The sequence below is a fragment of the Humulus lupulus genome, chromosome 8 (genome assembly GCF_963169125.1).
Source record: "Humulus lupulus chromosome 8, drHumLupu1.1, whole genome shotgun sequence".
Taxonomy (NCBI): Eukaryota; Viridiplantae; Streptophyta; class Magnoliopsida; order Rosales; family Cannabaceae; genus Humulus; species Humulus lupulus.
The window spans coordinates 2,049,296-2,060,083 of record NC_084800.1 but is presented as its reverse complement, the minus strand read 5'-3'; the positions used below and the strand labels follow the sequence as shown (position 1 = coordinate 2,060,083).

At 32.5% G+C, this 10,788-nt stretch overlaps 1 non-coding gene and 1 pseudogene across 1 annotated transcript; one reads left to right on the top strand and one right to left on the bottom strand.

Moving 5' to 3' along the window:
- Positions 1 to 380: 380 nt before the first annotated feature.
- Positions 381 to 487, bottom strand: LOC133798845 (small nucleolar RNA R71). The gene has a single exon (XR_009876062.1). It is a non-coding gene; the product is annotated as a small nucleolar RNA R71 (small nucleolar RNA).
- Positions 488 to 3,605: 3,118 nt separating this feature from the next.
- On the top strand, positions 3,606 to 10,534 carry LOC133793601 (L-type lectin-domain containing receptor kinase IX.1-like; annotated as a pseudogene).
- The last annotated feature ends 254 nt before the right edge of the window (positions 10,535 to 10,788 follow it).

Genomic DNA, 10,788 nt, shown 5'->3' with positions numbered 1-10,788 from the left:
TTGATGAAAATGCTGTGCCTGAAAAAACTTTGCTTGAATACTTTGCACCTATTTCATCTAATGCTCCTTCATGCATTGTTTTACCTACAACTTCTGCTACTCATTTTGAGCTTAAACCAGCAATCATTCAATTGTTGCCATCTTTTTATGGGTTAGATAGAGAGGATCCTTACATGCATGTCAAAGATTTCTTAGAAATTTGCTCAACATTTAAATTTCAAAATTTTTCTGATGAGTCGGTCAAACTAAGATTGTTTCCTTTTTCATTAAAAGACAAATCAAAAGCTTGGTTAAATTCCCTTCCCACTGGGTCTATAACTACTTGGGATCAACTTTATAATAAATTCTTGTTGAAATTTTTTCCAATGTCTAAAACTGATAGTCTAAGGAGAGAAATCTCCGAATTTTTTCAAAAAGATAATGAAGAGTTTTATGAATGTTGGGAAAGATTTAAAGATTTATTATTAAAATGTCCTCATCATGGTTTTGAAAAATGGAGACTTGTAAAATATTTTTATGATGGTTTGACTCCCTCTAATCGTCAAATGATTCAATCTATGCATACTGGAAAATTTTTAAAATTTCAAGGACAAGAGGCGTGGGACGCCCTTGAAGATTTATCTGTCAATTCACAACAATGGAATTATTTTGATCCTAGGTCTAGGTCAACTAATTCACCAAAAAGAGGAGGAAGGTATGAAGTAAAAGAAGAATTAGACTTAAGAACATCCTTAGATAAATTAGCGAGAAAAGTAGAAGCTTTAGCCATAAGCCAAACTATAAACTCTCCAATTCAACCTAGAAAAGATGTTTGTTCTATATGTTCTAGTCCTTGCCATAATGCCCAATCATGCCCTTCCTACCAAGAAGCCTTTTCTGAGGAGGCCAATGCACTTCATACTTATGGGAAACCAAATGATAGCCCATTTTCGTCCACCTACAATCCAAATTGGAGAAACCATCCGAACTTTTCATGGAGACAAAACCAACCCCAAATGAATCAAGGGCACCAATACAACACACAAAACCAAGCTCATGCCCCACAAAATCAACCATATCCGCAACAAAGAAAACCTTCCTTAGAAGATACTTTACAACAATTTATGCAATCCACCCAACAAATCCTACAAAATCAATCTCAATCTATTACCAAACTCGAGACACAAGTAGGACAACTCGCCACTGCTTTAGCTGATAGAGAAAAAGGAACATTCCCTAGTCAACCTATCCCTAATCCAAAAGGTCAATATGAGATAGGAAAGTCTAGTCATAATGGAGAAGTCAAATCAATTTCAACTCTTAGGTCTGGAAAGAAAATTGTCAAACCCGATTACATACCCGAGGTTGAAAATGAAAAAGAAAAAGAAAAGAGTCAGCCTCCTAGTTCTAATCTCAATGACTCATCAAACAAAGAAACTCCAATCCATCCTTTCATTCCAAAAGCCCCATTCCCACAAAGATTACTTCCAATTAAAAAAGGCAGCCAATATAATGACATCTTAGAAGTTTTTAAACAAGTTAGTATCAATATCCCTTTCTTAGATGCCATTAAACAAATTCCTGCCTACTCTAAATTTTTAAAGGATCTTTGTACTGTTAAAAGAAACACTAATGTTCCTAAAAAGGCGTTTTTAACTGAACAAGCTAGTTCCATTATTCAATATAAGAGTCTTGTTAAATATAAAGATCCTGGGTGTCCCACAATTTCATGCATTATTGGTGATCATTTTATTAACAAAGCTTTACTTGATTTGGGTGCTAGTGTAAATTTATTGCCTTATTCTGTTTATAAGCAACTTGGTCTTGGTGAGCTAAAACCTACCTCTATAACTCTTCAATTAGCCGATCGTTCTGTAAAAATTCCTAGAGGCATTATAGAGGATGTTTTGATAAAAGTTGATAAATTTTATTTTCCTGTTGACTTCATTGTTCTTGATACTCAACCTGTGGAAAATATGCATGCTCAAATTCCTATCATTTTAGGTAGACCATTCTTAGCTACATCTAATGCAATCATAAATTGTCGTAATGGTGTTTTGAAATTATCTTTTGGAAATATGACTGTTGAATTGAATGTTTTTAATGTAGTTAAATCTGTTGAGTGTGAAGAAGTGCATGAAGTTAACATGATAGATAGTATTTGTGAAAATGATGGAAATGACTTATTTGATTTTTGTGAAAAATACTTTGGTATGAACTTGCATGTTGATGACTCTAATGATGATGTGAATTCTTTGGTAGAGCCTATACCCTTAAATGAAACCAAAGTTGAACCTTTTTCACCCTTAGGTCATGTTCAATCAATTTCTGAGTCTCCAAAGTTAGACCTTAAACCTTTGCCAGAAAATTTAAAATATGCTTTTCTAGGAGAGTCTGAAACCTTACCTGTTATCATAGCATCCGCTTTAGATAAAGAACAAGAAGGTAAATTGTTAGATGTCCTTAGAAAACATAAAGAAGCCATAGGTTGGACCATTGGAGACATTAAAGGAATTAGCCCATCCATATGTATGCATAGAATCCATCTAGAAGAGAATGCTAAAACCTCTCGGGAATGTCAAAGAAGATTAAATCCAAATATGAAAGAAGTAGTTAGAGAAGAGGTCATAAAATTGTTAGACGTAGGTATCATTTACCCTATTTCTGATAGTCAATGGGTTAGTCCAGTTCAAGTTGTGCCTAAGAAGTCTGGGATCACAGTTGTTGAAAATGAGAAAAATGAATTAATCCCTACTAAAGTACAAACAGGGTGGAGAGTGTGCATAGATTATAGAAAGTTGAATAATGTTACTAGAAAAGACCATTTTCCATTGCCTTTTATTGATCAAATGCTTGAACGATTAGCTGGCCATGCATATTATTGTTTTCTTGATGGGTATTCGGGGTATAACCAAATCCCCATCGCCCCAGAAGATCAAGAAAAGACTACTTTTACATGCCCTTTTGGAACTTTTGCATATCGTCGCATGCCCTTTGGATTATGTAATGCACCTGCGACTTTTCAAAGATGTATGATTTCGATTTTTTCTGACATGGTTGAAAGATTTCTTGAAGTATTTATGGATGATTTTTCTATGTTTGGTTCCTCTTTTGATGAATGTTTGCACCATCTTTCACTTGTTTTAATTCGTTGCAAAGAGAAAAACCTTGTGCTTAACTGGGAAAAATGTCATTTTATGGTTAAAAAAGGAATTGTTTTAGGTCATGTAATCTCATCTGATGGAATAGAAGTTGATAAAGCTAAAGTTGACCTTATTTCAAAACTTCCCCCACCTAAAACTGTGAAAGAAATTAGATCATTCTTAGGCCATGCCGGTTTTTATAGAAGATTTATAAAAGACTTTAGCAAAATTTCTCGGCCTTTATGCCATTTACTTGGAAAAGAAAATGCTTTTGTCTTTGATAGTAATTGCCATGTTGCCTTTGAAAAATTAAAAAATTTGTTGACTACTGCACCCATTATTCGACCTCCTGATTGGAAAATACCTTTTGAAATAATGTGTGATGCTTCTGATTATGCTATAGGTGCTGTCTTAGGACAAAGACTTGAAAAAATACCTCATGTAATTTACTATGCTAGCAAAACTTTAAATGATGCTCAATTAAATTACTCCACAACCGAAAAAGAATTGCTTGCTGTTGTTTTTGCATTGGAGAAATTTAGATCTTATTTGTTAGGATCTAAAATTATTGTCTATTCTGATCATGCTGCATTAAAATATCTCTTATCGAAAAAAGATGCTAAGTCTCGTTTGATCCGTTGGATCCTGCTTTTACAAGAATTCGACTTAGAAATACGTGATAAAAAAGGATCTGAAAATGTTGTTGCTGATCATTTATCTAGACTAGTTGTTGAAACTATACATGATTCCACTCCTATCACTGAAACTTTTCCTGATGAACAATTAATGCATATTTCTTCATTACCTTGGTATGCTGATATTGTTAATTATTTGGTCACTAAAGAAATACCATCTCATTGGTCTAAGCATGATAAATCTAAATTTTATTCTGAGGTGAAAAACTTTATTTGGGATGATCCTTACTTGTTTAAATACTGCCCTGATCAAATAATTAGAAGATGCATTCCAAACTGTGATCAGTCTAAAATCATATCTTTTTGTCATGATCATGCATGTGGAGGACATTTTAGTGGTAAGAAAACAGCTGCTAAAGTTTTACAATGTGGTTTTTATTGGCCTACTATCTTTCATGATACATATGTTTATTGTAAAGCTTGTGAGCGTTGCCAAAAGTTAGGAAGTTTAACTAAAAGAAACATGATGCCTTTAAATCCTATTCTTATTATTGACATATTTGATGTTTGGGGCATTGATTTTATGGGACCATTTCCTAACTCTTTTGGTAATCTTTATATTCTTGTTGGAGTCGATTATGTATCTAAATGGGTTGAAGCTATTGCATGCCACACTAATGACCACAAAGTTGTGCTTCGTTTTTTGAAAGAAAATATATTTTCCCGTTTTGGTTCACCACGTGCTATAATTAGTGATAACGGTACTCACTTTTGTAATAAGCCATTTGAACATTTGATGAAACAATATGGCATTACACATAAAGTCTCAACACCATATCACCCACAAACTAGTGGTCAAGTTGAAGTGTCTAATAGGGAAGTTAAGCACATTTTAGAAAAAACTGTGAATCCAACTAGGAAAGATTGGTCCTTAAGACTCATTGATGCATTATGGGCGTATCGTACCGCGTACAAAACGCCCATTGGCATGTCACCCTACAGACTTGTGTATGGGAAGGCGTGCCATTTACCTGTTGAGTTAGAACATAGAGCCTTCTGGGCAATTAAGCAGTTAAATTTTTCTTTAGACAAAGCAGGTGAGAAACGAAAGCTTCAACTCAATGAACTAGACGAAATTAGGAATGATGCATATGACTATTCAAAAAAGTATAAGGATCGCATGAAATTTTACCATGATAAAAATATTTTGAGAAAAGATTTTTATCCAGGTCAGAAAGTCCTTTTATACAACTCTCGTTTGCATTTATTCCCGGGAAAGTTACGCTCTAGGTGGTCTGGTCCTTACATTGTTCGTATTGTTTTTTCACATGGAGCTATTGAAATTGAAAATCCTAAAAATGGTGATATATTTAAAGTTAATGGACAAAAATTAAAACCATTTTTGGAATTAAAAACTGATGAAGTGGATGAGATACTCCTTGAGGACCCTGTTTACCATGCTCTTTGATTCCTGTGTGATCTTGATAACTTGTGTTTTATTTGTATTGTTGTTTTATGTGCGATTTAATTTTTGTTAGTTGTATCCTGTTCTATCTTGTTCTATCTTCGCAATGCACAATATCGAGGTACGACCATTCTAAACTTTACACTCTTGTCAATTTTAATTTATATTTATATTTTGACACATTGAGGACAATGCTTAAATTAAGTTTGGGGGTATCGAGTTTTATTGTGTTTGTTTTGTGTTTTATTTTATGTATGCTTGTTTGAAAAGAAAAAAAAATGTTTGTTTGAATTTTTATTTATTTATTTATATGTTGTGGTTTTGTTAATTTTTTTTTTATTTGTTCATTTTCATAAAAATTCAAAAAAAAAAAATTTAAAAAAATTTTTACAAAAAAAAAAAATTGGTGATATTTTTCATTTTCAATGATAAAAATTCTGATTGAGTTTGAAATTAATTCTCTTAAAAATATGAATAATTTTTAAGCTTTGTTTTTAATTATAGGGTCAATTTTGCTTGTAACAAAAATTACATTTTTCATAAAAACTCTTATTTCCTATAAGTTTAAGTGAAAAATAATTTTAATAAAAACATATTTTCTAAAAGCAAAATTGACAATTTAATTAATTATATAAGCTTAACTTTTATTCATAATAATTTCTGAGAGTTATTTTCATTGTGCAATTTTTGAGAAAATCATTTTTATATCACCAATAAAAAAAAAAATATATGTGTATTTTAATTTTTCTTTTGCTTGAGGACTAGCAAAACTTTAAGTTTGGGGGTGTGATAACTCTACAAAATAGAGTTATTTTACCATGTTTTACATGCTAATTGTTGCTTAGTTCATGAGTTTTTAATTAACTTATTAAGTTTTTATGTAATTTTTAATTTATTAGTCTTATTGTAGTTTTCTAGATTTTTATATGTTTTTATAGATATGTTATTATAATATGTTGTAGTTTAATTATTTAAAATTAGTATTGTTAGTTTGAATGCTAAAAATATGATTTTATTGAAATTAAATGTTATGTAAATTAAATTTTAATTAATGTTTTCATGGGAGTTATATGATATATTTTATTAATGAAAATATTTAATTTTAATTTAGTTTATAATTTATTGTGTAGGAAAATTATTGCCCTTGAAAAGCAAGAAAATCAAAGGAAAGATGGTAATTTTGAAAGAAAGTAACAAGAAAAATGGTGTTTCTCCAAAAGCCCAACCACGTGAGGCCCACTCTAGGCCCAACCCGTGGCCCCCCCTCCAACACCCAACCACCACATTGCTGCCATTTCCCTTATTGAGCCCAACAAAAATGCATTTTGTCCCTTTGTCCCCTATGACAAAAATGCCAACTTTTTACCCTTTTTCCTACACATTTTCACCACAACATCATCATTACACCCTATAATTTACCTCTACATACCATATTTATTTTATTTAATTAATCTAATCAATTTAATTAATTTAAATTGATTATTTTAATAAACTCACTTTGGCTATAAATATGGACTTTCAAGACCATTTTTGGTGTGCTTAATTTTTTGGTTACCATCTTTTTCTCTCATTTTCTCTCTACCATTCTCTCTTCCATTTGGGTTTTTCAAGAGCATTTTGCAAGTATGTATGTCATTTATTTTGTAATTTCTATTCTAGTTATGTGCTTCTAATCTTTTTCATAAGATTATTAAGATCATGATGAAGCAACTTGTAACTAGGTAATATTTATGTTGTATGTTGATTTCCCTTGTAATGCAACAAAGTCTATGGATTTTTCTTCTTCATATATTTCTTTCATCTTAAATATCTTGTATTTTAGATTGTTAGAACATTTTTACACTTTGTTCTTCATTAGTGCATAAACATAATATTCTTTGTGTAAGATGTGTCATTAAATTGTACACATCCATGCTTAGAACAAAAATATTATGTTTTGCCTTATAAATAATGTTCATTGATTTATTTGTTATTTCATTAGATTGATTTACACTAAATGCTTTGAAATTATAATTTTGAAAAGTGAAGAAAAATCCTATCTTTTTATAAGAAAATTGTGCTTAAAATTATAAATATTTTTGGAAAATGATAGTTTAAATTATTTTAACTATCACTAAAACTTGGGAATCAATATACTAATAAATATTATTAAACTTACATTTTGTGGATTCTAGTATCTTAATAATCTTTTCTTTTAATACTTATTTTCAACTCATTATTGGTTTATTTTCATTATCTTAAAAAGCTTTATTTTTCAATATTTCATTTTATGTTCATACTATTAAAACTTATCAATCTTTGGAACTAGGTTAGAATTTATTACTTTTGATTTAAAATAGTTTCATTTTCGATTTTAGACAACTCCTTTGGGTTCGACATCCTTGCTTACGATCACTATTCTATATGGACGATTCGTGCGCTTGCGATATATAAATTTTTAAACATACCCGTTTAGGGTCTATCAGTGCTCTAAAATTAATGTACTAATATTTAGGATTCAAAAACTAAAGAAAAAACCTAAATAAATACCCAGATCGGGTTCGCCAGAGCCTCGCCGAAATCTTCTTCTTCTCCGTCGCTAGCGAGATTCTAACTCTTCTTTCCACTTGTTCTTGACACTCCAAACCGGTTGGAATTTGTTCCCAAAGATTCCAGCACCTAAAATAACCCTTGAAGCTCAAGAAAACTGACCCATGATGGTCGAATCGTGCGTGTCTTCCTCGTCATCGGTGTGCCGCCAAAAATGGTGGTCAAAATACAACATTTTGTTTTAGAGCTTTTTGATCCGTTTATTTACGTCCAAAACACTTCTTAGGATCCCTCTAAGCTTTCTAAACACTTCAAACGAACCCGAAACCTCTCATATTCTCTTAGATCCGAAATTATTCAAGAACACTCACTTTAATGGTGAAAATTTGTGATTTTTGAAAACGACCTTTCTAGCCCCTTTTGTCACGTCAAAAACGTTCCTTAGATCATAGAAAATATATTTCAAACACTCAAAACCACCCAGAAATTTCCTAGAGCTCTCAAACCCGAAATCTCCCTTTCTCTCTCTAGAAAATTCAAGAACGTCTATTTTATTCCTCTAGTGCAACTCTCCCTCTCTTCCCACGATTTTGAACTATTGAGAGGCCCTCTAAATCGTGCTTAAACAAAAAGAAATGAATACTTTCCCACTTGGTTGTTGTTGAGCGATTCTAAGCCTATGTTTAATGAATTTCTTTTAAAAATTAAATAAAAAAATGGTGATCTTATTATAACTGATTTAAATTTCGAATTTAATCACTTAATTGCATTTAAAATCATATTCTAATGTCATTTAAATGCCCCTCAACTAAATTAAAACATAGGGACATTATGGTCATTTCATAATTACATGCAATTACCATTATTTAATCCATTTAAATAATAATACAATAAACTGTATAATAAAATAAAATGAATTCATATCATGTTATTAATATTATTATGCTCATAATAATAATAATAATAACATTCACAACATAAATAAATAATTTAATTAATCCACGTAATTAATTATTTATCAGGCATCATGCACATGTCGAGATTTAAATCTCATTCCAAGTTCTCAAACATAAGAAATCAAGAATCTTTGTTATCATTGGAATCCATACATATCTAAACCCATAAATATGTAAAATGACAAAATTACTCTCAGTGGCAAAATTACAAAATGAACCTTTCGAAAAAACAGATATTACAATTATCCCCCCTGAAAGGAAATTACGTCCCGAAATTTTATTCAAACAACTCAGGATACTGCTGCAACATACCAAACTCTAATTCCCATGTTGCCTCATCAACAACATTGTTCCTCCACAATACATTTACCAATGAAATGGTGTTATTCCTTAGTACTTTGTTCTTTCGATCGAGTATTTTTCACTGGACGTTCATCGAATGACAAATCCTCCTACAAACCCAAGGTCTCGTAGCTCAGCACATGCGATGGGTCGGATACATATTTAATGGCCACTGGCCAATGGGCTGAATTACATAATGTTCGCTCTTGGTCTTTTAACTCTACTTTGGAGGCTACATATGAGAATGGTGGAAGCAGTGCTGGACTCATAATTGGTTTAGTTGTAGGTTTTGCTATATTGGGTTGTGGTTTACTACTACTTTGGTTCATCTTTCGGAGGAGAAGGGTAGCTAAGGAAATGGAAGTGGAGGAATATGATGAGTCTATTGATGGTGAATTTGGAGAAACTGGGCCAAAGAGGTATGCTTACCGTGAACTAAGCCTTGCAACAAACAACTTTTCTGAGGAAGGGAAGCTTGGACAGGGAGGATTTGGAGGTGTGTATAAAGGTTTGTTAAGTGTATCAAATACAGAAGTGGCAGTTAAGAGGGTATCCAAAGGATCACAGCAAGGCAAAAAGGAGTATGTTTCCGAGGTAAAAATCATCAGTCGTTTGAGGCATAGGAATTTGGTTCAGCTCATTGGTTGGTGTCACACACAAGGCGAGTTCCTTCTTGTCTATAAATATTTGCCTAATGGAAGCCTTGATCACCATCTCTTCGGAGGGAAACCAACACTAACATGGATAGTAAGATATAGAATAGCTCTTGGATTGGCATCTTCACTACTGTATCTTCACGAAGAATGGGAACAGTGTGTGGTGCATAGAGATATCAAGTCGAGCAATGTAATGTTAGATTCAAACTTCAACACCAAGCTAGGAGATTTCGGTCTGGCCCGGCTTGCAGACCACGAATTCGGTTTACAAACAACTGTTGTGGCAGGCACCATGGGCTATATGGCTCCAGAGTGTATCACTACCGGAAAAGCTAGCAAAGAGTCCGATGTCTACAGCTTTGGTGTGGTTGCCCTTGAAATCTGTTGTGGAAGAAGACCAGTTGAACGAAACACAGAACCGAGCAAAGTGAGTCTTGTGGAATGGGTGTGGGAGTTGTATGGAAAAGGGCAAGTTCTTGAAGCTGCTGACAAGAGATTAAGTATGGAATTCAATGAAAGGCAGATGGAGAGCTTGATGGTAGCTGGGTTATGGTGTTTTCATCCTGATCCTTCTTTCAGGCCTTCTATCAAACAAGTGGTCAACATTCTGAATTTCGAATCTCCACTACCTAATCTCCCACCAAAGTTACCTAGACCTATGTATTTTGCTCCTTCAATGAACATATATTCTACTACCTCTTATACAACATCTGACACTACAAGTTCAACAAGAGATCAATTCCAGTATACATCATCAAGTAGTTACCTCACAGATTCGTCTACATCTCCTGGTCTTTCTAGACCTATACAAATTATCTCAGAAAGTTGAATTTTAGCATGCCTCATTTTTGTAATTTTTATTTTGTTAGTTGTTTTTTTATTTTATCACTGTAAATTGTGCTTGACATCCTATTCTGAAACGCTACTTCATGAAAAATCATCAAATGAAAAATATTTTGCAAAACAATATTGAAAAATAGTTTCACCAATTACTCATATATGATTATTGGTATTCTCTTTTCTTGTGTTGTTTCTTCAAGATATTGTTACTGATGTGAATTTGATTCACATTTAACTTGTTGT